This window comes from Watersipora subatra, chromosome 3, assembly GCF_963576615.1.
Source record: "Watersipora subatra chromosome 3, tzWatSuba1.1, whole genome shotgun sequence".
Lineage (NCBI taxonomy): Eukaryota > Metazoa > Bryozoa > Gymnolaemata > Cheilostomatida > Watersiporidae > Watersipora > Watersipora subatra.
In genome coordinates this window covers 53,772,226-53,796,175 of record NC_088710.1, presented here as the reverse complement: position 1 = coordinate 53,796,175, position 23,950 = coordinate 53,772,226, and the positions used below count along the sequence as shown (strand labels likewise).

Here is a 23,950-nt window from a genome sequence, read left to right as displayed (position 1 = left end):
TCCGCCTTGTTTTATGTTTTATAAAGACTGCATGTTCATTCAGCATTCAATGAGAGGCTTTTCGCGCTTTCTGACTGATTTTTGCAACCAGTAAAATATGATTTCTTGTTTTTAGAACAGAAGAATCCACATAAAATGACAAAACATTTATACCACCCAAACCAAGACTCGAACCCTGCACAATCAGATTAAACGTCTGATGCTCTACCGACGGATCTATTCGGGCTGCTCATCGCATCAACCGAGCTACCACAATCGATCTGCCTTGATTTATGATCCATAAAGCCTGCATGTTAATTCATAATTAAACGAGAGGTTCTGTGCGCTTTATGACTAACTTTCGCAACAACCAAAATATGCTTTTTTGTTTGTACAAATGTAGAATTCACACAAAGTGTTAAAACAGGTATACCGCCCAAGCAGGCACTCTAACCCTGAACCCTCAGATTAAAAGTCTGATGCTCTACCGACTGAGCTATCCGCGCTGCTCATTATATTAAAGTTGAGCCATCAGAATCGATCTGCTTAGACTTTTGTTCGATAAAGCCTGCGTGTTAATTCATAATTAAACGAGAGGCTCTTGGCGCATTATGACTAAATTTCACAACAACCATGTTATGCTTTGTTGTTTTAACAAAGGGAGAATGCACACAAAATGAAAAAACAGGTATACCGCCCAAACAGGGACTCGAACCCTAGAACCTCAGATTAAAAGTCTGATGCTCTACCGACTCAGCTATCCGGGCTGCCCATTATACTAAAACTGAGCCATCAGAATCGAACTGCTTTTAGTTTTGTTCCATAAAACCTGCGTGTTAATTCATAATTAAACGAGCGGCTTTTTGCGCTTAGTGACTAAATTTTGCAACAACCGTGTTACGCTTTCTTGTTTTTACAAAGGGAGAATCCACACATAATGAAAAAACAAGTATACCGCCCAAACAGGGACTCGAACCCTGGACCCTCAGATTAAAAGTCTGATGCTCTACCGACTGAGCTATCCGCGCTGCTCATTATATTAAAGTTGAGCCATCAGAATCGATCTGCCTAGACTTTTGTTCGATAAAGCCTGCGTGTTAATTCATAATTAAACGAGAGGCTTTTGGCGCTTTATGACTAAATTTCACAACAACCATGTTATGCTTTGTTGTTTTAACAAAGGGAGAATCAACACAAAATGAAAAAACAGGTATACCACCCAAACAGGGACTCGAACCCTGGACCCTCAGATTAAAAGTCTGATGCTCTACCGACTGAGCTATCCGGGCTGCTCGTTATATTAAAATTGAGCCATCAGAATCGATCTGCCTAGACTTTTGTTCGATAAAGCCTGCGTGTTAGTTCATAATTAAACGAGAGGCTCTTGGCGCTTTATGACTAAATTTCACAACAACCATGTTATGCTTTGTCGTTTTTACAAAGGGAGAATCCACACAAAATGAATAAACAGGTATACCACCCAAACAGGGACTTTAACCCTGGATGATAAGATCAAAAGTCAGATGCTCTACTCATTGATCTATCCTGGCTGCTCATTGCATCAATCGAGCCATCAGAATCGATCTGCCTTGATTTGTTTTTCATAAAGACTGTATTTTGTTTCATTATTCAACGAGATGCTTTTCAAGCTTTCTGACTGATTTATGCAACTAGTAAAATATGATTTCTTGTTTTTAGAAAGGAAGAATCCACACAAAATGAGAAAACATTTATACCGCCCAAACAGGGACTCGAACCCTGGTTCTTCAGATTAAAAGTCTGATGCTCTACCGACTGATCCATCCGGGCTGCTCATCGCATCCATCGAGCCATCAGAATCGATCCCCCTTGCCTTATGTTTCTTAAGGACTGTGTGTTAATTCATTATTCAATGAGAGGCTTTTCGTGCGTTCTGATTGATTTTCGCAACTAGTAAAATATGCTTTCTTGTTTTTAGAAAGGAAGAATCCACATAGAACGACAGAACACTTATACCACCCAAACAGGGAGTCGAACCCTGGACCCTCAGATTAAAAATCTGATGCTCTACCGACTGAGCTATCCGGGCTGCTCATTACATCAATCGAGCCATCAGAATCGATCTGACTTGATTTATCTTCCATAAAGACTGTATTTTAATTTATATCTCGACAAAAAGCTCGATGCACTATCTCACTGATTTCCACAACTACCAAAATATGCTTTTCTGTTTTTACGAAAGGAGAATCCACACAAAATTCCGAAAAACATATAGCACCCAAACAAGGACTTTAACCCTGGATCATCAGATCAAAAGTCAGATGCTCTACTCATTGATCTATCCTGGCTGCTCATTGCGTCAATCGAGCCATCAGAATCGATCTGCCTTGATTTATGTTTCCTAAGGACTGTATGTTATATCATTATTCAACGAGAGGCTTTTCAAGCTTTCTGACTGATTTATGCAACTAGTAAAATATGCTTTCTTGTTTTTTGGAAAGGAAGAATCCACATAGAACGACAAAACATTTATACCACCCAAACAGGGACTCGAACCCTGGACCCTCAGATTAAAAGTCTGATGCTCTACCGACTGAGCTATCCAGGTTGCTCATTATATTAATATTTAGCCATCAGAATCGATCTGCCTTGATCTATGTTCCATAAAGCCTGCGTGTTAATTCATAATTAATTGAGAGGCACTGCGCGCTTTATAACTAACTTTCGCACCAACCAAAATATGCTTTTTTGTTTTTACAAATGGAGAATTCACTCAAAATGACAAAACAGGTATACCGCCCAAGCAGGGACTCTAACCCTGGACCCTCAGATTAAAAGTCTGATGCTCTACCGACTGAGCTATCCGGCCTGCTCGTTATACTAAAATTGAGCCATCAGAATCGATCTGCTTTTACTTTTGTTCCATAAAACCTGCGTATTGATTCATAATTGATCGAGAGGCTTTTTGCGCTTTATGACTAAATTTCGCAACAACCATGTTACGCTTTCTTGTTTTTACAAAGGGAGAATCCACACATAATGAAAAAACAAGTATACCGCCCAAACAGGGACTCGAACCCTGGACCCTCAGATTAAAAGTCTGATGCTCTACCGACTGAGCTATCCGGCCTGCTCATTATACTAAAATTGAGCCATCAGAATCGATCTGCTTTTACTTTTGTTCCATAAAACCTGCGTATTGATTCATAATTGATCGAGAGGCTTTTTGCGCTTCATGACTAAATTTCGCAACAACCATGTTACGCTTTCTTGTTTTTACAAAGGGAGAATCCACACATAATGAAAAAACAAGTATACCGCCCAAACAGGGACTCGAACCCTGGACCCTCAGATTAAAAGTCTGATGCTCTACCGACTGAGCTATCCGGGCTGCTCATTACATCACTCGAGCCATCAGAATCAATCTGACTTGATTTATTTTCCATAAAGACTGTATTTTTATTCATATCTCGACAAGAAGCTCTATGCACTTTCTCACTGATTTTCACAACTACCAAAATGTGCTTTTCTGTTTTCACGAAGGGAGAATCCACACAAAATGACGAAAAAGATATAACACCCAAAAAAGGACTTTAACCCTTGATGATAAGATCAAAAGTCAGATGCTCTACTCATTGATCTATCCTGGCTGCTCATTGCATCAATCGAGCCATCAGAATCGATCTGCCTTGATTTATTTTTCATAAAGACTGTATTTTATTTCATTATCCAACGAGATGCTTTTCAAGCTTTCTGACTGATTTATGCAACTAGTAAAATATGATTTCTTGTTTTTAGAAAGGAAGAATCCACACAAAATGAGAAAACATTTATACCGCCCAAACCGGGACTCGAACCCTGGTTCTTCAGATTAAAAGTCTGATGCTCTACCGACTGATCCATCCGGGCTGCTCATCGCATCCATCGAGCCATCAGAATCGATCCCCCTTGCCTTATGTTTCTTAAGGACTGTGTGTTAATTCATTATTCAATGAGAGGCTTTTCGTGCGTTCTGATTGATTTTCGCAACTAGTAAAATATGCTTTCTTGTTTTTAGAAAGGAAGAATCCACATAGAACGACAAAACACTTATACCACCCAAACAGGGACTCGAACCCTGGACCCTCAGATTAAAAGTCTGATGCTCTACCGACTGAGCTATCCGGGCTGCTCATTACATCAATCGAGCCATCAGAATCGATCTGACTTGATTTATCTTCCATAAAGACTGTATTTTAATTTATATCTCGACAAAAAGCTCTATGCACTATCTCACTGATTTTCACAACTACCAAAATATGCTTTTCTGTTTTTACGAAGGGAGAATCCACACAAAATGACGAAAAGATATAGCACCCAAACAAGGACTTTAACCCTGGATCATCAGATCAAAAGTCAGATGCTCTACTCATTGATCTATCCGGGCTGCTCATTGCGTCAATCGAGCCATCAGAATCGATCTGCCTTGATTTATGTTTCCTAAGGACTGTATGTTATTTCATTATTCAACGAGAGGCTTTTCAAGCTTTCTGACTGAATTATGCAACTAGTAAAATATGCTTTCTTGTTTTTTGGAAAGGAAGAATCCACATAGAACGACAAAACATTTATACCACCCAAACAGGGACTCGAACCCTGGACCCTCAGATTAAAAGTCTGATGCTCTACCGACTGAGCTATCCGGGCTGCTCATTATATTAAAATTTAGCCATCAGAATCGATCTGCCTAGAATTTTGTTCGATAAAGCCTGCGTGTTAATTCATAATTAAACGAGAGGCTTAAGGCGCTTTATGACAAAATTTCATAACAACCATGTTATGCTTTGTTGTTTTAGCAAAGGGAGAATTCACACAAAATGAAAAAAGAGGTATACCGCCCAAACAGGGACTGGAACCCTGGACCCTCAGATTAAAAGTCTGATGCTCTACCGACTGAGCTATCCGAACTTCTCATTACAATGAGATCGAACCATCAGAATCGCTCTGCCTGGATTTATGTTTCATAAAGACTGTATGTTAATTCATTATTCAAAAAGAGGCTTTTTGAGCTTTCGGACTGAGTTTCGCAACAAGTAAAAGATGCTTTCTGGTTTTTACAAAGGGATACTTCACAAAAAATGACAAAACGGATATACCACCCAAACAAAGACTCGAACCCTGGACCCTCAGCTTAAAAGTCTGATGCTCTACCGACTGAGCTATCCGGGCCTCTCATTATATCAAAATTGAGCCATCAGAATCGATCTGCTTTTACTTTTGTTCGATAAAACCTGCGTGTTAATTCATAATTAAACGAGAGGCTTTTTGCGCTTTGTGACTAAATTTCGCAACAACCATGTTACCCTTTCTTGTTTTTACAAAGGGAGAATCCACACATAAAGAAAAAACAAGCATACCCCCCAAACAGGGACTCGAACCTGGACCCTCAGATTAAGAGTCTGATGCTCTACCGACTGGGCTATCCGGGCTGCTCATTATATTAAAATTTAACCATCAGAATCGATCTGCTCTTACTTTTGTTCAACAAAACCTGCGTGTTAATTCATAAATAAACAAGAGGCTCTTGGCGCTTTATGACTAAATTTCACAACAACCATGTTATGCTTTGTTGTTTTTACAAAGGGAGAATCCACACAAAATGAAAAAAACAAGTATACCGCCCAAACAGGGACTCGAACCCTGGACCCTCAGATTAAAAGTCTGATGCTCTACCGACTGAGCTTTCCGGGCTGCTCATTACATCAATCGAGCCATCAGAATCGATCTGATTTGATTTATCTTCCACAAAGACTGTATATTAATTCATATCTCGACAAGAAGCTCTATGCACTTTCTCACTGATTTTCACAACTACCAAAATGTGCTTTTCTGTTTTCACGAAGGGAGAATCCACACAAAATGACGAAAAAGATATAACACCCAAAAAAGGACTTTAACCCTGGATGATAAGATCAAAAGTCTGATGCTCTACCGACTGATCCATCCGGGCTGCTCATCGCATTCATCGAGCCATCAGAATCGATACCCCTTGCCTTATGTTTCTTAAGGACTGTGTGTTAATTCATTATTCAATGAGAGGCTTTTCGTGCGTTCTGATTGATTTTCGCAACTAGTAAAATATGCTTTCTTGTTTTTAGAAAGGAAGAATCCACATAGAACGACAAAACACTTATACCACCCAAACAGGGACTCGAACCCTGGACCCTCAGATTAAAAATCTGATGCTCTACCGACTGAGCTATCCGGGCTGCTCATTACATCAATCGAGCCATCAGAATCGATCTGACTTGATTTATCTTCCATAAAGACTGTATTATAATTTATATCTCGACAAAAAGCTCGATGCACTATCTCACTGATTTTCACAACTACCAAAATATGCTTTTCTGTTTTTACGAAAAGAGAATCCACACAAAATTACGAAAAACATATAGCACCCAAACAAGGACTTTAACCCTGGATCATCAGATCAAAAGTCAGATGCTCTACTCATTGATCTATCCTGGCTGCTCATTGCGTCAATCGAGCCATCAGAATCGATCTGCCTTGATTTATGTTTCCTAAGGACTGTATGTTATATCATTATTCAACGAGAGGCTTTTCAAGCTTTCTGACTGATTTATGCAACTAGTAAAATATGCTTTCTTGTTTTTTGGAAAGGAAGAATCCACATAGAACGACAAAACATTTATACCACCCAAACAGGGACTCGAACCCTGGACCCTCAGATTAAAAGTCTGATGCTCTACCGACTGAGCTATCCAGGTTGCTCATTATATTAATATTTAGCCGTCAGAATCGATCTGCCTTGATCCATGTTCCATAAAGCCTGCGTGTTAATTCATAATTAATTGAGAGGCACTGCGCGCTTTATAACTAACTTTCGCACCAACCAAAATATGCTTTTTTGTTTTTACAAATGGAGAATTCACTCAAAATGACAAAACAGGTATACCGCCCAAGCAGGGACTCTAACCCTGGACCCTCAGATTAAAAGTCTGATGCTCTACCGACTAAGCTATCCGGCCTGCTCGTTATACTAAAATTGAGCTATCAGAATCGATCTGCTTTTACTTTTGTTCCATAAAACCTGCGTATTGATTCATAATTGATCGAGAGGCTTTTTGCGCTTTATGACTAAATTTCGCAACAACCATGTTACGCTTTCTTGTTTTTACAAAGAGAGAATCCACACATAATGAAAAAACAAGTATACCGCCCAAACAGGAACTCGAACCCTGGACCCTCAGATTAAAAGTCTGATGCTCTACCGACTGAGCTATCCGGGCTGCTCATTATATTAAAATTGAGCCATCAGAATCGATCTACCTAGACTTTTGTTCGATAAAACCTGCGTGTTAATTCATAATTAAACGAGAGGCTTTTGGCGCATTATGACTAAATTTCACAACAACCATGTTATGTTTTGTTGTTTTAACAAAGGGAGAATCCACACAAAATGAAAAAACAGGTATACCGCCCAAACAGGGACTCGAACCCTGGACCCTCAGATTAAAAGTCTGATGCTCTACCGACTGAGCTATCCGGGCTGCTCATTACATCATTCGAGCCATCAGAATCAATCTGACTTGATTTATTTTCCATAAAGACTGTATTTTTATTCATATCTCGACAAGAAGCTCTATGCACTTTCTCACTGATTTTCACAACTACCAAAATGTGCTTTTCTGTTTTCACGAAGGGAGAATCCACACAAAATGACGAAAAAGATATAACACCCAAAAAAGGACTTTAACCCTGGATGATAAAATCAAAAGTCAGATGCTCTACTCATTGATCTATCCTGGCTGCTCATTGCATCAATCGAGCCATCAGAATCGATCTGCCTTGATTTATTTTTCATAAAGACTGTATTTTATTTCATTATTCAACGAGATGCTTTTCAAGCTTTCTGACTGATTTATGCAACTAGTAAAATATGATTTCTTGTTTTTAGAAAGGAAGAATCCACACAAAATGAGAAAACATTTATACCGCCCAAACAGGGACTCGAACCCTGGTTCTTCAGATTAAAAGTCTGATGCTCTACCGACTGATCCATCCGGGCTGCTCATCGCATCCATCGAGCCATCAGAATCGATCCCCCTTGCCTTATGTTTCTTAAGGACTGTGTGTTAATTCATTATTCAATGAGAGGCTTTTCGTGCGTTCTGATTGATTTTCGCAACTAGTAAAATATGCTTTCTTGTTTTTAGAAAGGAAGAATCCACATAGAACGACAAAACACTTATACCACCCAAACAGGGACTCGAACCCTGGACCCTCAGATTAAAAATCTGATGCTCTACCGACTGAGCTATCCGGGCTGCTCATTACATCAATCGAGCCATCAGAATCGATCTGACTTGATTTATCTTCCATAAAGACTGTATTTTAATTTATATCTCGACAAAAAGCTCGATTCACTATCTCACTGATTTTCACAACTACCAAAATATGCTTTTCTGTTTTTACGAAAGGAGAATCCACACAAAATTACGAAAAACATATAGCACCCAAACAAGGACTTTAACCCTGGATCATCAGATCAAAAGTCAGATGCTCTACTCATTGATCTATCCTGGCTGCTCATTGCGTCAATCGAGCCATCAGAATCGATCTGCCTTGATTTATGTTTCCTAAGGACTGTATGTTATATCATTATTCAACGAGAGGCTTTTCGAGCTTTCTGACTGATTTATGCAACTAGTAAAATATGCTTTCTTGTTTTTTGGAAAGGAAGAATCCACATAGAACGACAAAACATTTATACCACCCAAACAGGGACTCGAACCCTGGACCCTCAGATTAAAAGTCTGATGCTCTACCGACTGAGCTATCCAGGTTGCTCATTATATTAATATTTAGCCATCAGAATCGATCTGCCTTGATCTATGTTCCATAAAGCCTGCGTGTTAATTTATAATTAATTGAGAGGCACTGCGCGCTTTATAACTAACTTTCGCACCAACCAAAATATGCTTTTTTGTTTTTACAAATGGAGAATTCACTCAAAATGACAAAACAGGTATACCGCCCAAGCAGGGACTCTAACCCTGGACCCTCAGATTAAAAGTCTGATGCTCTACCGACTGAGCTATCCGGCCTGCTCATTATACTAAAATTGAGCCATCAGAATCGATCTGCTTTTACTTTTGTTCTATAAAACCTGCGTATTGATTCATAATTGATCGAAAGGCTTTTTGCGCTTTATGACTAAATTTCGCAACAACCATGTTACGCTTTCTTGTTTTTACAAAGGGAGAATCCACACATAATGAAAAAACAAGTATACCGCCCAAACAGGGACTCGAACCCTGGACCCTCAGATTAAAAGTCTGATGCTCTACCGACTGAGCTATCCGGGCTGCTCATTATATTAAAATTGAGCCATCAGAATCGATCTACCTAGACTTTTGTTCGAGAAAACCTGCGTGTTAATTCATAATTAAACGAGAGGCTTTTGGCGCATTATGACTAAATTTCACAACAACCATGTTATGTTTTGTTGCTTTAACAAAGGGAGAATCCACACAAAATGAAAAAACAGGTATACCGCCCAAACAGGGACTCGAACCCTGGACCCTCAAATTAAAAGTCTGATGCTCTACCGACTGAGCTATCCGGGCTGCTCTTTACATCATTCGAGCCATCAGAATCAATCTGACTTGATTTATTTTCCATAAAGACTGTATTTTTATTCATATCTCGACAAGAAGCTCTATGCACTTTCTCACTGATTTTCACAACTACCAAAAGGTGCTTTTCTGTTTTCACGAAGGGAGAATCCACACAAAATGACGAAAAAGATATAACACCCAAAAAAGGACTTTAACCCTTGATGATAAGATCAAAAGTCAGATGCTCTACTCATTGATCTATCCTGGCTGCTCATTGCATCAATCGAACCATCAGAATCGATCTGCCTTGATTTATTTTTCATGAAGACTGTATTTTATTTCATTATTCAACGAGATGCTTTTCAAGCTTTCTGACTGATTTATGCAACTAGTAAAATATGATTTCTTGTTTTTAGAAAGGAAGAATCCACACAAAATGAGAAAACATTTATACCGCCCAAACAGGGACTCGAACCCTGGTTCTTCAGATTAAAAGTCTGATGCTCTACCGACTGATCCATCCGGGCTGCTCATCGCATCCATCGAGCCATCAGAATCGATCCCCCTTGCCTTATGTTTCTTAAGGACTGTGTGTTAATTCATTATTCAATGAGAGGCTTTTCGTGCGTTCTGATTGATTTTCGCAACTAGTAAAATATGCTTTCTTGTTTTTAGAAAGGAAGAATCCACATAGAACGACAAAACACTTATACCACCAAATAGGGACTCGAACCCTGGACCCTCAGATTAAAAGTCTGATGCTCTACCGACTGAGCTATCCGGGCTGCTCATTACATCAATCGAGCCATCAGAATCGATCTGACTTGATTTATCTTCCATAAAGACTGTATTTTAATTTATATCTCGACAAAAAGCTCTATGCACTATCACACTGATTTTCACAACTACCAAAATATGCTTTTCTGTTTTTACGAAGGGAGAATCCACACAAAATGACGAAAAGATATAGCACCCAAACAAGGACTTTAACCCTGGATCATCAGATCAAAAGTCAGATGCTCTACTCATTGATCTATCCGGGCTGCTCATTATATTAAAATTGAGCCATCAGAATCGATCTACCTAGACTTTTGTTCGATAAAGCCTGCGTGTTAATTCATAAATAAACGAGAGGCTTAAGGCGCTTTATGACAAAGTTTCATAACAACCATGTTATGCTTTGTTGTTTTAGCAAAGGGAGAATTCACACAAAATGAAAAAAGAGGTATACCGCCCAAACAGGGACTGGAACCCTGGACCCTCAGATTAAAAGTCTGATGCTCTACCGACTGAGCTATCCGAACTTCTCATTACAATGAGATCGAACCATCAGAATCGCTCTGCCTGGATTTATGTTTCATAAAGACTGTATGTTAATTCAATATTCAAAAAGAGGCTTTTTGAGCTTTCGGACTGAGTTTCGCAACAAGTAAAAGATGCTTTCTGGTTTTTACAAAGGGATACTTCACAAAAAATGACAAAACGGATATACCACCCAAACAAAGACTCAAACCCTGAACCCTCAGCTTAAAAGTCTGATGCTCTACCGACTGAGCTATCCGGGCCTCTCATTATATTAAAATTGAGCCATCAGAATGGATCTGCTTTTACTTTTGTTCCATAAAACCTGCGTGTTAATTCATAATTAAACGAGAGGCTTTTGGCGCATTATGACTTAATTTCACAACAACCATGTTATGTTTTGTTGCTTTAACAAAGGGAGAATCAACACAAAATGAAAAAACAGGTATACCGCCCAAACAGGGACTCGAACCCTGGACCCTCAGATTAAAAGTCTGATGCTCTACCGACTGAGCTATCCGGGCTGCTCATTACATCATTCGAGCCATCAGAATCAATCTGACTTGATTTAATTTCCATAAAGACTGTATTTTTATTCATATCTCGACAAGAAGCTCTATGCACTTTCTCACTGATTTTCACAACTACCAAAATGTGCTTTTCTGTTTTCACGAAGGGAGAATCCACACAAAATGACGAAAAAGATATAACACCCAAAAAAGGACTTTAACCCTGGATGATAAGATCAAAAGTCAGATGCTCTACTCATTGATCTATCCTGGCTGCTCATTGCATCAATCGAGCCATCAGAATCGATCTGCCTTGATTTATTTTTCATAAAGACTGTATTTTATTTCATTATTCAACGAGATGCTTTTCAAGCTTTCTGACTGATTTATGCAACTAGTAAAATATGATTTCTTGTTTTTAGAAATGAAGAATCCACACAAAATGAGAAAACATTTATACCGCCCAAACAGGGACTCGAACCCTGGTTCTTCAGATTAAAAGTCTGATGCTCTACCGACTGATCCATCCGGGCTGCTCATTACATCAATCGAGCCATCGGAATCGATCTGACTTGATTTATCTTCCATAAAGACTGTATTTTAATTTATATCTCGACAAAAAGCTCGATGCACTATCTCACTGATTTTCACAACTACCAAAATATGCTTTTCTGTTTTTACGAAAGGAGAATCCACACAAAATTACGAAAAACATGTAGCACCCAAACAAGGACTTTAACCCTGGATCATCAGATCAAAAGTCAGATGCTCTACTCATTGATCTATCCTGGCTGCTCATTGCGTCAATCGAGCCATCAGAATCGATCTGCCTTGATTTATGTTTCCTAAGGACTGTATGTTATATCATTATTCAACGAGAGGCTTTTCAAGCTTTCTGACTGATTTATGCAACTAGTAAAATATGCTTTCTTGTTTTTTGGAAAGGAAGAATCCACATAGAACGACAAAACATTTATACCACCCAAACAGGGACTCGAACCCTGGACCCTCAGATTAAAAGTCTGATGCTCTACCGACTGAGCTATCCAGGTTGCTCATTATATTAATATTTAGCCATCAGAATCGATATGCCTTGATCTATGTTCCATAAAGCCTGCGTGTTAATTCATAATTAATTGAGATGCACTGCGCGCTTTATAACTAACTTTCGCACCAACCAAAATATGCTTTTTTGTTTTTACAAATGGAGAATTCACTCAAAATGACAAAACAGGTATACCGCCCAAGCAGGGACTCTAACCCTGGACCCTCAGATTAAAAGTCTGATGCTCTACCGACTGAGCTATCCGGCCTGCTCATTATACTAAAATTGAGCCATCAGAATCGATCTGCTTTTACTGTTGTTCCATAAAACCTGCGTATTGATTCATAATTGATCGAGAGGCTTTTTGCGCTTTATGACTAAATTTCGCAACAACCATGTTACGCTTTCTTGTTTTTACAAAGGGAGAATCCACACATAATGAAAAAACAAGTATACCGCCCAAACAGGGACTCGAACCCTGGACCCTCAGATTAAAAGTCTGATGCTCTACCGACTGAGCTATCCGGGCTGCTCATTATATTAAAATTGAGCCATCAGAATCGATCTACCTAGAATTTTGTTCGATAAAACCTGCGTGTTAATTCATAATTAAACGAGAGGCTTTTGGCGCATTATGACTAAATTTCACAACAACCATGTTATGTTTTGTTGCTTTAACAAAGGGAGAATCCACACAAAATGAAAAAACAGGTATACTGCCCAAACAGGGACTCGAACCCTGGACCCTCAGATTAAAAGTCTGATGCTCTACCGACTGAGCTATCCGGGCTGCTCATTACATCATTCGAGCCATCAGAATCAATCTGACTTGATTTATTTTCCATAAAGACTGTATTTTTATTCATATCTCGACAAGAAGCTCTATGCACTTTCTCACTGATTTTCACAACTACCAAAATGTGCTTTTCTGTTTTCACGAAGGGAGAATCCACACAAAATGACGAAAAAGATATAACACCCAAAACAGGACTTTAACCCTGGATGATAAGATCAAAAGTCAGATGCTCTACTCATTGATCTATCCTGGCTGCTCATTGCATCAATCGAGCCATCAGAATCGATCTGCCTTGATTTATTTTTCATAAAGACTGTATTTTATTTCATTATTCAACGAGATGCTTTTCAAGCTTTCTGACTGATTTATGCAACTAGTAAAATATGATTTCTTGTTTTTAGAAATGAAGAATCCACACAAAATGAGAAAACATTTATACCGCCCAAACAGGGACTCGAACCCTGGTTCTTCAGATTAAAAGTCTGATGCTCTACCGACTGATCCATCCGGGCTGCTCATCGCATCCATCGAGCCATCAGAATCGATCCCCCTTGCCTTATGTTTCTTAAGGACTGTGTGTTAATTCATTATTCAATGAGAGGCTTTTCGTGCGTTCTGATTGATTTTCGCAACTAGTAAAATATGCTTTCTTGTTTTTAGAAAGGAAGAATCCACATAGAACGACAAAACACTTATACCACCCAAACAGGGACTCGAACCCTGGACCCTCAGATTAAAAGTCTGATGCTCTACCGACTGAGCTATCCGGGCTGCTCATTACATCAATCGAGCCATCAGAATCGATCTGACTTGATTTATCTTCCATAAAGACTGTATTTTAATTTATATCTCAACAAAAAGCTCTATGCACTATCTCACTGATTTTCACAACTACCAAAATATGCTTTTCTGTTTTTACGAAGGGAGAATCCACACAAAATGACGAAAAGATATAGCACCCAAACAAGGACTTTAACCCTGGATCATCAAATCAAAAGTCAGATGCTCTACTCATTGATCTATCCGGGCTGCTCATTGCGTCAATCGAGCCATCAGAATCGATCTGCCTTGATTTATGTTTCCTAAGGACTGTATGTTATTTCATTATTCAACGAGAGGCTTTTCAAGCTTTCTGACTGATTTATGCAACTAGTAAAATATGCTTTCTTGTTTTTTGGAAAGGAAGAATCCACATAGAACGACAAAACATTTATACCACCCAAACAGGGACTCGAACCCTGGACCCTCAGATTAAAAGTCTGATGCTCTACCGACTGAGCTATCCGGGCTGCTCATTATATTAAAATTTAGCCATCAGAATCGATCTGCCTAGAATTTTGTTCGATAAAGCCTGCGTGTTAATTCATAATTAAACGAGAGGCTTAAGGCGCTTTATGACAAAATTTCATAACAACCATGTTATGCTTTGTTGTTTTAGCAAAGGGAGAATTCACACAAAATGAAAAAAGAGGTATACCGCCCAAACAGGGACTGGAACCCTGGACCCTCAGATTAAAAGTCTGATGCTCTACCGACTGAGCTATCCGAACTTTTCATTACAATGAGATCGAACCATCAGAATCGCTCTGCCTGGATTTATGTTTCATAAAGACTGTATGTTAATTCATTATTCAAAGAGAGGCTTTTTGAGCTTTCGGACTGAGTTTCGCAACAAGTAAAATATGCTTTCTGGTTTTTACAAAGGGATACTTCACAAAAAATGACAAAACGGATATACCACCCAAACAAAGACTCGAACCCTGGACCCTCAGCTTAAAAGTCTGATGCTCTACCGACTGAGCTATCCGGGCCTCTCATTATATTAAAATTGAGCCATCAGAATCGATCTGCTTTTACTTTTGTTCCATAAAACCTGCGTGTTAATTCATAATTAAACGAGAGGCTTTTTGCGCTTTGTGATTAAATTTCACAACAACCATGTTATGCTTTGTTGTTTTTACAAAGGGAGAATCCACACAAAATGAAAAAAACAAGTATACCGCCCAAACAGGGACTCGAACCCTGGAACCTCAGATTAAAAGTCTGATGCTCTACCGACTGAGCTTTCCGGGCTGCTCATTACATCAATCGAGCCATCAGAATCGATCTGATTTGATTTATCTTTCACAAAGACTGTATATTAATTCATATCTCGACAAGAAGCTCTATGCACTTTCTCACTGATTTTCACAACTACCAAAATGTGCTTTTCTGTTTTCACGAAGGGAGAATCCACACAAAATGACGAAAAAGATATAACACCCAAAAAAGGACTTTAACCCTGGATGATAAGATCAAAAGTCAGATGCTCTACTCATTGATCTATCCTGGCTGCTCATTGCATCAATCGAGCCATCAGAATCGATCTGCCTTGATTTATTTTTCATAAAGACTGTATTTTTTTCATTATTCAACGAGATGCTTTTCAAGCTTTCTGACTGATTTATGCAACTAGTAAAATATGATTTCTTGTTTTTAGAAATGAAGAATCCACACAAAATGAGAAAACATTTATACCGCCCAAACAGGGACTCGAACCCTGGTTCTTCAGATTAAAAGTCTGATGCTCTACCGACTGATCCATCCGGGCTGCTCATCGCATCCATCGAGCCATCAGAATCGATCCCCCTTGCCTTATGTTTCTTAAGGACTGTGTGTTAATTCATTATTCAATGAGAGGCTTTTCGTGCGTTCTGATTGATTTTCGCAACTAGTAAAATATGCTTTCTTGTTTTTAGAAAGGAAGAATCCACATAGAACGACAAAACACTTATACCACCCAAACAGGGACTCGAACCCTGGACCCTCAGATTAAAAGTCTGATGCTCTACCGACTGAGCTATCCGGGCTGCTCATTACATCAATCGAGCCATCAGAATCGATCTGACTTGATTTATCTTCCATAAAGACTGTATTTTAATTTATATCTCAACAAAAAGCTCTATGCACTATCTCACTGATTTTCACAACTACCAAAATATGCTTTTCTGTTTTTACGAAGGGAGAATCCACACAAAATGACGAAAAGATATAGCACCCAAACAAGGACTTTAACCCTGGATCATCAAATCAAAAGTCAGATGCTCTACTCATTGATCTATCCGGGCTGCTCATTGCGTCAATCGAGCCATCAGAATCGATCTGCCTTGATTTATGTTTCCTAAGGACTGTATGTTATTTCATTATTCAACGAGAGGCTTTTCAAGCTTTCTGACTGATTTATGCAACTAGTAAAATATGCTTTCTTGTTTTTTGGAAAGGAAGAATCCACATAGAACGACAAAACATTTATACCACCCAAACAGGGACTCGAACCCTGGACCCTCAGATTAAAAGTCTGATGCTCTACCGACTGAGCTATCCGGGCTGCTCATTATATTAAAATTGAGCCATCAGAATCGATCTGCCTAGAATTTTGTTCGATAAAGCCTGCGTGTTAATTCATAATTAAACGAGAGGCTTAAGGCGCTTTATGACAAAATTTCATAACAACCATGTTATGCTTTGTTGTTTTAGCAAAGGGAGAATTCACACAAAATGAAAAAAGAGGTATACCGCCCAAACAGGGACTGGAACCCTGGACCCTCAGATTAAAAGTCTGATGCTCTACCGACTGAGCTATCAGAACTTCTCATTACAATGAGATCGAACCATCAGAATCGCAATGCCTGGATTTATGTTTCATAAAGACTGTATGTTAATTCATTATTCAAAAAGAGGCTTTTTGAGCTTTCGGACTGAGTTTCGCAACAAGTAAAAGATGTTTTCTGGTTTTTACAAAGGGATACTTCACAAAAAATGACAAAACGGATATACCACCCAAACAAAGACTCGAACCCTGAACCCTCAGCTTAAAAGTCTGATGCTCTACCGACTGAGCTATCCGGGCCTCTCATTATATTAAAATTGAGCCATCAGAATCGATCTGCTTTTACTTTTGTTCTATAAAACCTGCGTGTTAATTCATAATTAAACGAGAGGCTTTTTGCGCTTTGTGACTAATTTTCGGAACAACCATGTTACCTTTTCTTGTTTTTACAAAGGGAGAATCCACACATAAAGAAAAAACAAGCATACCGCCCAAACAGGGACTCGAACCTGGACCCTCAGATTAAAAGTCTGATGCTCTACCGACTGAGCTATCCGGGCTGCTCATTATATTAAAATTTAGCCATCAGAATCGATCTGCTCTTACTTTTGTTCAACAAAACCTGAGTGTTAATTCATAAATAAACGAGAGGCTCATGGCGCTTTATGACTAAATTTCACAACAACCATGTTATGCTTTGTTGTTTTTACAAAGGGAGAATCCACACAAAATGAAAAAAACAAGTATACCGCCCAAACACGGACTCGAACCCTGGAACCTCAGATTAAAAGTCTGATGCTCTACCGACTGAGCTTTCCGGGCTGCTCATTACATCAATCGAGCCATCAGAATCGATCTGATTTGATTTATCTTCCACAAAGACTGTATATTAATTCATATCTCGACAAGAAGCTCTATGCACTTTCTCACTGATTTTCACAACTACCAAAATGTGCTTTTCTGTTTTCACGAAGGGAGAATCCACACAAAATGACGAAAAAGATATAACACCCAAAAAAGGACTTTAACCCTGGATGATAAGATCAAAAGTCAGATGCTCTACTCATTGATCTATCCTGGCTGCTCATTGCATCAATCGAGCCATCAGAATCGATCTGCCTTGATTTATTTTTCATAAAGACTGTATTTTTTTCATTATTCAACGAGATGCTTTTCAAGCTTTCTGACTGATTTATGCAACTAGTAAAATATGATTTCTTGTTTTTAGAAATGAAGAATCCACACAAAATGAGAAAACATTTATACCGCCCAAACAGGGACTCGAACCCTGGTTCTTCAGATTAAAAGTCTGATGCTCTACCGACTGATCCATCCGGGCTGCTCATCGCATCCATCGAGCCATCAGAATCGATCCCCCTTGCCTTATGTTTCTTAAGGACTGTGTGTTAATTCATTATTCAATGAGAGGCTTTTCGTGCGTTCTGATTGATTTTCGCAACTAGTAAAATATGCTTTCTTGTTTTTAGAAAGGAAGAATCCACATAGAACGACAAAACACTTATACCACCCAAACAGGGACTCGAACCCTGGACCCTCAGATTAAAAATCTGATGCTCTACCGACTGAGCTATCCGGGCTGCTCATTACATCAATCGAGCCATCAGAATCGATCTGACTTGATTTATCTTCCATAAAGACTGTATTTTAATTTATATCTCGACAAAAAGCTTTATGCACTATCTCACTGATTTTCACAACTACCAAAATATGCTTTTCTGTTTTTACGAAAAGAGAATCCACACAAAATTACGAAAAACATATAGCACCCAAACAAGGACTTTAACCCTGGATCATCAGATCAAAAGTCAGATGCTCTACTCATTGATCTATCCTGGCTGCTCATTGCGTCAATCGAGCCATCAGAATCGATCTGCCTTGATTTATGTTTCCTAAGGACTGTATGTTATATCATTATTCAACGAGAGGCTTTTCAAGCTTTCTGACTGATTTATGCAACTAGTAAAATATGCTTTCTTGTTTTTAGAAAGGAAGAATCCACATAGAACGACAAAACACTTATACCACCCAAACAGGGACTCGAACCCTGGACCCTCAGATTAAAAGTCTGATGCTCTACCGACTGAGCTATCCGGGCTGCTCATTATATTAAAATTTAGCCATCGGAATCGATCTGCCTAGAATTTTGTTCGATAAAGCCTGCGTGTTAATTCATAATTAAACGAGAGGCTTATGGCGCTTTATGACAAAATTTCATAACAACCATGTTATGTTTTGTTGTTTTAGCAAAGGGAGAATTCACACAAAATGAAAAAAGAGGTATACCGCCCAAACAGGGACTGGAACCCTGGACCCTCAGATTAAAAGTCTGATGCTCTACCGACTGAGCTATCAGAACTTCTCATTACAATGAGATCGAACCATCAGAATCGCTATGCCTGGATTTATGTTTCATAAAGACTGTATGTTAATTCATTATTCAAAAAGAGGCTTTTTGAGCTTTCGGACTGAGTTTCGCAACAAGTAAAAGATGTTTTCTGGTTTTTACAAAGGGATACTTCACAAAAAATGACAAAACGGATATACCACCCAAACAAAGACTCGAACCCTGAACCCTCAGCTTAAAAGTCTGATGCTCTACCGACTGAGCTATCCGGGCCTCTCATTATATTAAAATTGAGCCATCAGAATCGATCTGCTTTTACTTTTGTTCTATAAAACCTGCGTGTTAATTCATAATTAAACGAGAGGCTTTTTGCGCTTTGTGACTAAATTTCGCAACAACCATGTTACCTTTTCTTGTTTTTACAAAGGGAGAATCCACACATAAAGAAAAAACAAGCATACCGCCCAAACAGGGACTCGAACCTGGACCCTCAGATTAAAAGTCTGATGCTCTACCGACTGAGCTATCCGGGCTGCTCATTATATTAAAATTTAGCCATCAGAATCGATCTGCTCTTACTTTTGTTCAACAAAACCTGAGTGTTAATTCATAAATAAACGAGAGGCTCATGGCGCTTTATGACTAAATTTCACAACAACCATGTTATGCTTTGTTGTTTTTACAAAGGGAGAATCCACACAAAATGAAAAAAACAAGTATACCGCCCAAACAGGGACTCGAACCCTGGACCCTCAGATTAAAAGTCTGATGCTCTACCGACTGAGCTTTCCGGGCTGCTCATTACATCAATCGAGCCATCAGAATCGATCTGATTTGATTTATCTTCCACAAAGACTGTATATTAATTCATATCTCGACAAGAAGCTCTATGCACTTTCTCACTGATTTTCACAACTACCGAAATGTGCTTTTCTGTTTTCACGAAGGGAGAATCCACACAAAATGACGAAAAAGATATAACACCCAAAAAAGGACTTTAACTCTGGATGATAAGATCAAAAGTCAGATGCTCTACTTATTGATCTATCCTGGCTGCTCATTGCATCAATCGAGCCATCAGAATCGATCTGCCTTGATTTATTTTTCATAAAGACTGTATTTTATTTCATTATTCAACGAGATGCTTTTCAAGCTTTCTGACTGATTTATGCACCTAGTAAAATATGATTTCTTGTTTTTAGAAATGAAGAATCCACACAAAATGAGAAAACATTTATACCGCCCAAACAGGGACTCGAACCCTGGTTCTTCAGATTAAAAGTCTGATGCTCTACCGACTGATCCATCCGGGCTGCTCATCGCATCCATCGAGCCATCAGAATCGATCCCCCTTGCCTTATGTTTCTTAAGGACTGTGTGTTAATTCATTATTCAATGAGAGGCTTTTCGTGCGTTCTGATTGATTTTCGCAACTAGTAAAATATGCTTTCTTGTTTTTAGAAAGGAAGAATCCACATAGAACGACAAAACACTTATACCACCCAAACAGGGACTCGAACCCTGGACCCTCAGATTAAAAATCTGATGCTCTACCGACTGAGCTATCCGGGCTGCTCATTACATCAATCGAGCCATCAGAATCGATCTGACTTGATTTATCTTCCATAAAGACTGTATTTTAATTTATATCTCGACAAAAAGCTCGATTCACTATCTCACTGATTTTCACAACTACAAAATATGCTTTTCTGTTTTTACGAAAGGAGAATCCACACAAAATTACGAAAAACATATAGCACCCAAACAAGGACTTTAACCCTGGATCATCAGATCAAAAGTCAGATGCTCTACTCATTGATCTATCCTGGCTGCTCATTGCGTCAATCGAGCCATCAGAATCGATCTGCCTTGATTTATGTTTCCTAAGGACTGTATGTTATATCATTATTCAACGAGAGGCTTTTCGAGCTTTCTGACTGATTTATGCAACTAGTAAAATATGCTTTCTTGTTTTTTGGAAAGGAAGAATCCACATAGAACGACAAAACATTTATACCACCCAAACAGGGACTCGAACCCTGGACCCTCAGATTAAAAGTCTGATGCTCTACCGACTGAGCTATCCAGGTTGCTCATTATATTAATATTTAGCCATCAGAATCGATCTGCCTTGATCTATGTTCCATAAAGCCTGCGTGTTAATTTATAATTAATTGAGAGGCACTGCGCGCTTTATAACTAACTTTCGCACCAACCAAAATATGCTTTTTTGTTTTTACAAATGGAGAATTCACTCAAAATGACAAAACAGGTATACCGCCAAAGCAGGGACTCTAACCCTGGACCCTCAGATTAAAAGTCTGATGCTCTACCGACTGAGCTATCCGGCCTGCTCATTATACTAAAATTGAGCCATCAGAATCGATCTGCTTTTACTTTTGTTCTATAAAACCTGCGTATTGATTCATAATTGATCGAAAGGCTTTTTGCGCTTTATGACTAAATTTCGCAACAACCATGTTACGCTTTCTTGTTTTTACAAAGGGAGAATCCACACATAATGAAAAAACAAGTATACCGCCCAAACAGGGACTCGAACCCTGGACCCTCAGATTAAAAGTCTGATGCTCTACCGACTGAGCTATCCGGGCTGCTCATTATATTAAAATTGAGCCATCAGAATCGATCTACCTAGACTTTTGTTCGATAAAACCTGCGTGTTAATTCATAATTAAACGAGAGGCTTTTGGCGCATTATGACTAAATTTCACAACAACCATGTTATGTTTTGTTGCTTTAACAAAGGGAGAATCCACACAAAATGAAAAAACAGGTATACCGCCCAAACAGGGACTCGAACCCTGGACCCTCAGATTAAAAGTCTGATGCTCTACCGACTGAGCTATCCGGGCTGCTCTTTACATCATTCGAGCCATCAGAATCAATCTGACTTGATTTATTTTCCATAAAGACTGTATTTTTATTCATATCTCGACAAGAAGCTCTATGCACTTTCTCACTGATTTTCACAACTACCAAAATGTGCTTTCCTGTTTTCACGAAGGGAGAATCCACACAAAATGACGAAAAAGATATAACACCCAAAAAAGGACTTTAACCCTTGATGATAAGATCAAAAGTCAGATGCTCTACTCATTGATCTATCCTGGCTGCTCATTGCATCAATCGAGCCATCAGAATCGATCTGCCTTGATTTATTTTTCATAAAGACTGTATTTTATTTCATTATTCAACGAGATGCTTTTCAAGCTTTCTGACTGATTTATGCAACTAGTAAAATATGATTTCTTGTTTTTAGAAAGGAAGAATCCACACAAAATGAGAAAACATTTATACCGCCCAAACAGGGACTCGAACCCTGGTTCTTCAGATTAAAAGTCTGATGCTCTACCGACTGAGCTATCCAGGTTGCTCATTATATTAATATTTAGCCATCAGAATCGATATGCCTTGATCTATGTTCCATAAAGCCTGCGTGCTAATTCATAATTAATTGAGAGGCACTGCGCGCTTTATAACTAACTTTCGCACCAACCAAAATATGCTTTTTTGTTTTTACAAATGGAGAATTCACTCAAAATGACAAAACAGGTATACCGCCCAAGCAGGGACTCTAACCCTGGACCCTCAGATTAAAAGTCTGATGCTCTACCGACTGAGCTATCCGGCCTGCTCATTATACTAAAATTGAGCCATCAGAATCGATCTGCTTTTACTGTTGTTCCATAAAACCTGCGTATTGATTCATAATTGATCGAGAGGCTTTTTGCGCTTTATGACTAAATTTCGCAACAACCATGTTACGCTTTCTTGTTTTTACAAAGGGAGAATCCACACATAATGAAAAAACAAGTATACCGCCCAAACAGGGACTTGAACCCTGGACCCTCAGATTAAAAGTCTGATGCTCTACCGACTGAGCTATCCGGGCTGCTCATTATATTAAAATTGAGCCATCGGAATCGATCTACCTAGAATTTTGTTCGATAAAACCTGCGTGTTAATTCATAATTAAACGAGAGGCTTTTGGCGCATTATGACTAAATTTCACAACAACCATGTTATGTTTTGTTGCTTTAACAAAGGGAGAATCCACACAAAATGAAAAAACAGGTATACTGCCCAAACAGGGACTCGAACCCTGGACCCTCAGATTAAAAGTCTGATGCTCTACCGACTGAGCTATCCGGGCTGCTCATTACATCAATCGAGCCATCAGAATCGATCTGACTTGATTTATTTTTCATAAAGACTGTATTTTATTTCATTATTCAACGAGATGCTTTTCAAGCTTTCTGACTGATTTATGCAACTAGTAAAATATGATTTCTTGTTTTTAGAAATGAAGAATCCACACAAAATGAGAAAACATTTATACCGCCCAAACAGGGACTCGAACCCTGGTTCTTCAGATTAAAAGTCTGATGCTCTACCGACTGATCCATCCGGGCTGCTCATCGCATCCATCGAGCCATCAGAATCGATCCCCCTTGCCTTATGTTTCTTAAGGACTGTGTGTTAATTCATTATTCAATGAGAGGCTTTTCGTGCGTTCTGATTGATTTTCGCAACTAGTAAAATATGCTTTCTTGTTTTTAGAAAGGAAGAATCCACATAGAACGACAAAACACTTATACCACCCAAACAGGGACTCGAACCCTGGACCCTCAGATTAAAAGTCTGATGCTCTACCGACTGAGCTATCCGGGCTGCTCATTACATCAATCGAGCCATCAGAATCGATCTGACTTGATTTATCTTCCATAAAGACTGTATTTTAATTT

General features: G+C 38.9%; 46 non-coding genes across 46 annotated transcripts; all 46 read right to left on the bottom strand.

Moving 5' to 3' along the window:
• Positions 1-934: 934 nt before the first annotated feature.
• Trnak-uuu (transfer RNA lysine (anticodon UUU)) lies at positions 935-1,007 on the bottom strand. Its single transcript has one exon. It is a non-coding gene; the product is annotated as a tRNA-Lys (tRNA).
• A 188-nt stretch (positions 1,008-1,195) lies between these two features.
• On the bottom strand, positions 1,196-1,268 carry Trnak-uuu (transfer RNA lysine (anticodon UUU)). Its single transcript has one exon. It is a non-coding gene; the product is annotated as a tRNA-Lys (tRNA).
• Positions 1,269-1,715: 447 nt separating this feature from the next.
• Positions 1,716-1,788, bottom strand: Trnak-uuu (transfer RNA lysine (anticodon UUU)). The gene has a single exon. It is a non-coding gene; the product is annotated as a tRNA-Lys (tRNA).
• Positions 1,789-1,974: 186 nt separating this feature from the next.
• On the bottom strand, positions 1,975-2,047 carry Trnak-uuu (transfer RNA lysine (anticodon UUU)). Its single transcript has one exon. It is a non-coding gene; the product is annotated as a tRNA-Lys (tRNA).
• A 446-nt stretch (positions 2,048-2,493) lies between these two features.
• On the bottom strand, positions 2,494-2,566 carry Trnak-uuu (transfer RNA lysine (anticodon UUU)). Its single transcript has one exon. It is a non-coding gene; the product is annotated as a tRNA-Lys (tRNA).
• Positions 2,567-3,015: 449 nt separating this feature from the next.
• Trnak-uuu (transfer RNA lysine (anticodon UUU)) lies at positions 3,016-3,088 on the bottom strand. Its single transcript has one exon. It is a non-coding gene; the product is annotated as a tRNA-Lys (tRNA).
• A 188-nt stretch (positions 3,089-3,276) lies between these two features.
• Positions 3,277-3,349, bottom strand: Trnak-uuu (transfer RNA lysine (anticodon UUU)). The gene has a single exon. It is a non-coding gene; the product is annotated as a tRNA-Lys (tRNA).
• A 704-nt stretch (positions 3,350-4,053) lies between these two features.
• On the bottom strand, positions 4,054-4,126 carry Trnak-uuu (transfer RNA lysine (anticodon UUU)). Its single transcript has one exon. It is a non-coding gene; the product is annotated as a tRNA-Lys (tRNA).
• Positions 4,127-4,571: 445 nt separating this feature from the next.
• Trnak-uuu (transfer RNA lysine (anticodon UUU)) lies at positions 4,572-4,644 on the bottom strand. The gene has a single exon. It is a non-coding gene; the product is annotated as a tRNA-Lys (tRNA).
• A 710-nt stretch (positions 4,645-5,354) lies between these two features.
• Positions 5,355-5,426, bottom strand: Trnak-cuu (transfer RNA lysine (anticodon CUU)). The gene has a single exon. It is a non-coding gene; the product is annotated as a tRNA-Lys (tRNA).
• A 189-nt stretch (positions 5,427-5,615) lies between these two features.
• On the bottom strand, positions 5,616-5,688 carry Trnak-uuu (transfer RNA lysine (anticodon UUU)). Its single transcript has one exon. It is a non-coding gene; the product is annotated as a tRNA-Lys (tRNA).
• Positions 5,689-6,133: 445 nt separating this feature from the next.
• On the bottom strand, positions 6,134-6,206 carry Trnak-uuu (transfer RNA lysine (anticodon UUU)). Its single transcript has one exon. It is a non-coding gene; the product is annotated as a tRNA-Lys (tRNA).
• Positions 6,207-6,652: 446 nt separating this feature from the next.
• Trnak-uuu (transfer RNA lysine (anticodon UUU)) lies at positions 6,653-6,725 on the bottom strand. The gene has a single exon. It is a non-coding gene; the product is annotated as a tRNA-Lys (tRNA).
• Positions 6,726-7,174: 449 nt separating this feature from the next.
• Positions 7,175-7,247, bottom strand: Trnak-uuu (transfer RNA lysine (anticodon UUU)). Its single transcript has one exon. It is a non-coding gene; the product is annotated as a tRNA-Lys (tRNA).
• Positions 7,248-7,435: 188 nt separating this feature from the next.
• Positions 7,436-7,508, bottom strand: Trnak-uuu (transfer RNA lysine (anticodon UUU)). Its single transcript has one exon. It is a non-coding gene; the product is annotated as a tRNA-Lys (tRNA).
• Positions 7,509-7,953: 445 nt separating this feature from the next.
• On the bottom strand, positions 7,954-8,026 carry Trnak-uuu (transfer RNA lysine (anticodon UUU)). The gene has a single exon. It is a non-coding gene; the product is annotated as a tRNA-Lys (tRNA).
• Positions 8,027-8,212: 186 nt separating this feature from the next.
• Positions 8,213-8,285, bottom strand: Trnak-uuu (transfer RNA lysine (anticodon UUU)). Its single transcript has one exon. It is a non-coding gene; the product is annotated as a tRNA-Lys (tRNA).
• A 446-nt stretch (positions 8,286-8,731) lies between these two features.
• Trnak-uuu (transfer RNA lysine (anticodon UUU)) lies at positions 8,732-8,804 on the bottom strand. Its single transcript has one exon. It is a non-coding gene; the product is annotated as a tRNA-Lys (tRNA).
• A 449-nt stretch (positions 8,805-9,253) lies between these two features.
• On the bottom strand, positions 9,254-9,326 carry Trnak-uuu (transfer RNA lysine (anticodon UUU)). The gene has a single exon. It is a non-coding gene; the product is annotated as a tRNA-Lys (tRNA).
• A 188-nt stretch (positions 9,327-9,514) lies between these two features.
• On the bottom strand, positions 9,515-9,587 carry Trnak-uuu (transfer RNA lysine (anticodon UUU)). The gene has a single exon. It is a non-coding gene; the product is annotated as a tRNA-Lys (tRNA).
• A 445-nt stretch (positions 9,588-10,032) lies between these two features.
• On the bottom strand, positions 10,033-10,105 carry Trnak-uuu (transfer RNA lysine (anticodon UUU)). The gene has a single exon. It is a non-coding gene; the product is annotated as a tRNA-Lys (tRNA).
• Positions 10,106-11,331: 1,226 nt separating this feature from the next.
• Trnak-uuu (transfer RNA lysine (anticodon UUU)) lies at positions 11,332-11,404 on the bottom strand. The gene has a single exon. It is a non-coding gene; the product is annotated as a tRNA-Lys (tRNA).
• Positions 11,405-11,849: 445 nt separating this feature from the next.
• On the bottom strand, positions 11,850-11,922 carry Trnak-uuu (transfer RNA lysine (anticodon UUU)). The gene has a single exon. It is a non-coding gene; the product is annotated as a tRNA-Lys (tRNA).
• A 446-nt stretch (positions 11,923-12,368) lies between these two features.
• Positions 12,369-12,441, bottom strand: Trnak-uuu (transfer RNA lysine (anticodon UUU)). Its single transcript has one exon. It is a non-coding gene; the product is annotated as a tRNA-Lys (tRNA).
• A 449-nt stretch (positions 12,442-12,890) lies between these two features.
• On the bottom strand, positions 12,891-12,963 carry Trnak-uuu (transfer RNA lysine (anticodon UUU)). The gene has a single exon. It is a non-coding gene; the product is annotated as a tRNA-Lys (tRNA).
• Positions 12,964-13,151: 188 nt separating this feature from the next.
• Trnak-uuu (transfer RNA lysine (anticodon UUU)) lies at positions 13,152-13,224 on the bottom strand. Its single transcript has one exon. It is a non-coding gene; the product is annotated as a tRNA-Lys (tRNA).
• Positions 13,225-13,669: 445 nt separating this feature from the next.
• On the bottom strand, positions 13,670-13,742 carry Trnak-uuu (transfer RNA lysine (anticodon UUU)). The gene has a single exon. It is a non-coding gene; the product is annotated as a tRNA-Lys (tRNA).
• A 186-nt stretch (positions 13,743-13,928) lies between these two features.
• Trnak-uuu (transfer RNA lysine (anticodon UUU)) lies at positions 13,929-14,001 on the bottom strand. Its single transcript has one exon. It is a non-coding gene; the product is annotated as a tRNA-Lys (tRNA).
• A 445-nt stretch (positions 14,002-14,446) lies between these two features.
• Positions 14,447-14,519, bottom strand: Trnak-uuu (transfer RNA lysine (anticodon UUU)). The gene has a single exon. It is a non-coding gene; the product is annotated as a tRNA-Lys (tRNA).
• A 1,228-nt stretch (positions 14,520-15,747) lies between these two features.
• Positions 15,748-15,820, bottom strand: Trnak-uuu (transfer RNA lysine (anticodon UUU)). Its single transcript has one exon. It is a non-coding gene; the product is annotated as a tRNA-Lys (tRNA).
• A 186-nt stretch (positions 15,821-16,006) lies between these two features.
• On the bottom strand, positions 16,007-16,079 carry Trnak-uuu (transfer RNA lysine (anticodon UUU)). The gene has a single exon. It is a non-coding gene; the product is annotated as a tRNA-Lys (tRNA).
• Positions 16,080-16,524: 445 nt separating this feature from the next.
• On the bottom strand, positions 16,525-16,597 carry Trnak-uuu (transfer RNA lysine (anticodon UUU)). The gene has a single exon. It is a non-coding gene; the product is annotated as a tRNA-Lys (tRNA).
• A 1,488-nt stretch (positions 16,598-18,085) lies between these two features.
• Positions 18,086-18,158, bottom strand: Trnak-uuu (transfer RNA lysine (anticodon UUU)). Its single transcript has one exon. It is a non-coding gene; the product is annotated as a tRNA-Lys (tRNA).
• Positions 18,159-18,344: 186 nt separating this feature from the next.
• On the bottom strand, positions 18,345-18,417 carry Trnak-uuu (transfer RNA lysine (anticodon UUU)). The gene has a single exon. It is a non-coding gene; the product is annotated as a tRNA-Lys (tRNA).
• Positions 18,418-18,862: 445 nt separating this feature from the next.
• Positions 18,863-18,935, bottom strand: Trnak-uuu (transfer RNA lysine (anticodon UUU)). The gene has a single exon. It is a non-coding gene; the product is annotated as a tRNA-Lys (tRNA).
• A 971-nt stretch (positions 18,936-19,906) lies between these two features.
• On the bottom strand, positions 19,907-19,979 carry Trnak-uuu (transfer RNA lysine (anticodon UUU)). Its single transcript has one exon. It is a non-coding gene; the product is annotated as a tRNA-Lys (tRNA).
• Positions 19,980-20,424: 445 nt separating this feature from the next.
• Trnak-uuu (transfer RNA lysine (anticodon UUU)) lies at positions 20,425-20,497 on the bottom strand. The gene has a single exon. It is a non-coding gene; the product is annotated as a tRNA-Lys (tRNA).
• A 186-nt stretch (positions 20,498-20,683) lies between these two features.
• Positions 20,684-20,756, bottom strand: Trnak-uuu (transfer RNA lysine (anticodon UUU)). Its single transcript has one exon. It is a non-coding gene; the product is annotated as a tRNA-Lys (tRNA).
• A 445-nt stretch (positions 20,757-21,201) lies between these two features.
• Trnak-uuu (transfer RNA lysine (anticodon UUU)) lies at positions 21,202-21,274 on the bottom strand. The gene has a single exon. It is a non-coding gene; the product is annotated as a tRNA-Lys (tRNA).
• A 449-nt stretch (positions 21,275-21,723) lies between these two features.
• Trnak-uuu (transfer RNA lysine (anticodon UUU)) lies at positions 21,724-21,796 on the bottom strand. The gene has a single exon. It is a non-coding gene; the product is annotated as a tRNA-Lys (tRNA).
• A 188-nt stretch (positions 21,797-21,984) lies between these two features.
• Trnak-uuu (transfer RNA lysine (anticodon UUU)) lies at positions 21,985-22,057 on the bottom strand. The gene has a single exon. It is a non-coding gene; the product is annotated as a tRNA-Lys (tRNA).
• A 445-nt stretch (positions 22,058-22,502) lies between these two features.
• On the bottom strand, positions 22,503-22,575 carry Trnak-uuu (transfer RNA lysine (anticodon UUU)). The gene has a single exon. It is a non-coding gene; the product is annotated as a tRNA-Lys (tRNA).
• A 449-nt stretch (positions 22,576-23,024) lies between these two features.
• Positions 23,025-23,097, bottom strand: Trnak-uuu (transfer RNA lysine (anticodon UUU)). Its single transcript has one exon. It is a non-coding gene; the product is annotated as a tRNA-Lys (tRNA).
• A 188-nt stretch (positions 23,098-23,285) lies between these two features.
• Trnak-uuu (transfer RNA lysine (anticodon UUU)) lies at positions 23,286-23,358 on the bottom strand. Its single transcript has one exon. It is a non-coding gene; the product is annotated as a tRNA-Lys (tRNA).
• Positions 23,359-23,544: 186 nt separating this feature from the next.
• On the bottom strand, positions 23,545-23,617 carry Trnak-uuu (transfer RNA lysine (anticodon UUU)). The gene has a single exon. It is a non-coding gene; the product is annotated as a tRNA-Lys (tRNA).
• A 186-nt stretch (positions 23,618-23,803) lies between these two features.
• Positions 23,804-23,876, bottom strand: Trnak-uuu (transfer RNA lysine (anticodon UUU)). Its single transcript has one exon. It is a non-coding gene; the product is annotated as a tRNA-Lys (tRNA).
• Between the last annotated feature and the right edge of the window lie 74 nt (positions 23,877-23,950).